Genomic DNA, 2809 nt, shown 5'->3' with positions numbered 1-2809 from the left:
TAAATGCAAATGTGTGTCCTATGTCTATGGTTTAGAAATAGTGTAAGCACATAAAAGATCTAAAATAGTACTGTTAGTGGCTTCTGTTTGTCCATTAGTTTCAGGATGAAATGCAGATGAAAAATCAATCTTTGTTCCTAGGTTAGCAAACAAAGTAATCCAAAAGTTGTTACAAAATCTAGAATCACAATCAGAAATAATAACTTTTGGTAATCCATGGTTAGTGAAAACAGTTTTCAAAAACAATTGTGCTGCCTGAGATGCTGTTAAAGTTTTCTTACATGGAATGAAATATGCATGTTTACTAAACCTGTCTACTACAGTCCAAATCATATCATGGTTAGCTTTAGTATTAGGTAAACCAGTAATAAAATCCATAGAAATCTGTTCCCATGGTCTTGAGGGAATAAATAAAGGCATAAGTAATCCATACTGTTTACCATGATGTCTCTTAACTCTTTGACAAATCAGACATTCAGAAACAAAGTTAGATACATCAGTGTCCATATGTGGCCAATAAAAATCTTCACTTAATGTACGTAAAGTAGATATGATACCTCTATGACCTTGATATGGAGGACAATGAATCTCATTCAAAACAAAAGATCTGAATGGAACTGTAACACATAATCTCTTTTCATAAAATATGAATCCATCATTATAAGACAGTGAATCAATAGGAATCCAGTTATTTCCAACTAATTTATTCCAATCAGCATGAAAAGTAATGTCTTGATGATAAGTATCTTTCATAGGAGTTAAAGAATCAAATGATATAATAGAGATATTATGAATGGTCAGTATTCTACTTAATGCATCAGCCACTACATTTTCTTTACCTGGCTGATATTGAATAATGGGATGAAAACTCTGAATAAAAGCTACCCACTTGATATGTCCGTCAGATATTTGAGGTTGACTAAGTAAATGTCTAATACTTTGTTGATCAGTCTTAATCATAAACTCAAAACCCATTAAGTAATGTTTCCATTGTCTTAAAGCTTGTACCACAGCTAATAATTCTTTATCATATGTGGAATATTTAAGTTCGAAGGGTTTCAGTTTACAACTAGAATAGCCTATGGGATGATTATCTTGCATAAGTACGGCTCCTATTCCAGATCCACTAGCATCAGTAACTACTAAAAAGAATGGTCTATTAAAATCAGGCAGTTGTAATACAGGAGCATGGGTTAATGCATGTTTCAATAAATCAAAGGATTTCTGTTGATTATCAGACCAATGATAAACAATACATTTCTTTAAAAGTTTAGTCAAAGGCAAAGCAACTAATGAAAAATTTCGCACAAATTTCCTGTAAAAACTAGCAAGACCTAGAAAAGATCGTAACTCATGCACATTTTTAGGTATAGGCCAGTTCAATATTGCTTCTATCTTCTTAGGGTCAACCTTAATACCATCTGATAGCACAATATGACCTAAATATTCAATTTCTGTTTTAAAGAACTCACTCTTTTCCGAATTAGCATACAATTGATTATCTTTCAACAATTTGAAAACCAAAGACAGATGTTCATAATGTTCTTTCTCATTTTTACTAAAGACCAAGATATCATCAAAGAATACAATAACACAATGCTGATATTTCGAAAATATATGATTCATCATTCTACCAAATATAGCAGGTGCATTAGTCAATCCAAAAGGCATCACTAAAAATTCATAATGACCAAATTGTATTCTAAATGCAATCTTGAATATGTCAGACTTATCTAGTCTCACCTGATGATAACCAGATTTAAGATCTATTTTACTAAATATGGCAGAACCTTGCAGTTTATCCATAAGATCATCGACTCTAGGAATTGGATATCTATTCTTTACAGTAATTTTATTTAGAGCACGATAATCAATGCACATATGATAAGTATTATTCTTCTTCTTTACCAACAAAACAGGTGCACCAAATGGAGAACTACTAGGTCTAATCAATCCTCTATTTAGTAATTCCTCAACTTGATTTTGAATTTCTTTTTGCTCTATCTGGTTATGCCTATATGGTGCTTTACAAGGTGGTTGTGTACCAAGAATTAAATCTATTTTGTGGTCTTCATGACATGAAGGAGGTAAACCAGGTGGTAGATCTTCTGCAAAACAGTCTTTAAATTGTGCAAGGAATTCTTTATGCCTAGGGTGCATATGTTTTTCTTTAGCTTGCAGTTCATCATGCACCTCTTGTGTTCCATTATACCTTGTGCCTAAGAATGCTGCTTTAATGCGATAATGCGTAGGAACAGTTTGTAATTTCAATACTTTCACTAACTTTGCAGAAATAAAATCATGTGTACCACCATCGTCATGCAAAATAATCTTTTCTTTTCCATGCACTAAACATTTCATTGTCAATAAAGAATGTGGAGTTGGCATACCTGGTAAAGTATCCGAAGGAATAGTAATGTCATCTTCATCTTCCGTAAAGTCAGGCATTTCTTCATGTTCTTCATCTTCCATTGCTCCAAGATAGTTGATATGGACAGGTGGCTTCTTCGATTGGCAATTGGCTGCTAGATGTCCAGGTTGGTGGCATTTGTAACACACTATAGGTTTGGCTTTAGATACATTGTTTGCAATGGCAGGAAGTCTAGGAATATTAGGATTTCGCTGTAAAGTTGGCTTAGGGATTTAATTGGTATTCGATGGCAAAGCAGGTGGTTTTACCCAAGACTTACGAAAAGATGATGAAGGAAATCGACCTTGATTGAATCTTCTAAAATGTGAATTGAATTGCTTAGATCCATAGTTACCATTGGCTTGAAATTGTTGTGGACGCTTGTCTCTTCCTCGAAGC

Source organism: Lygodium microphyllum, chromosome 27 (genome assembly GCF_053477565.2).
Source record: "Lygodium microphyllum isolate KBCC chromosome 27, Lygodium_microphyllum_v1.1.10, whole genome shotgun sequence".
Taxonomy (NCBI): domain Eukaryota; kingdom Viridiplantae; phylum Streptophyta; class Polypodiopsida; order Schizaeales; family Lygodiaceae; genus Lygodium; species Lygodium microphyllum.
Note: the sequence above shows the minus strand (reverse complement) of the source record.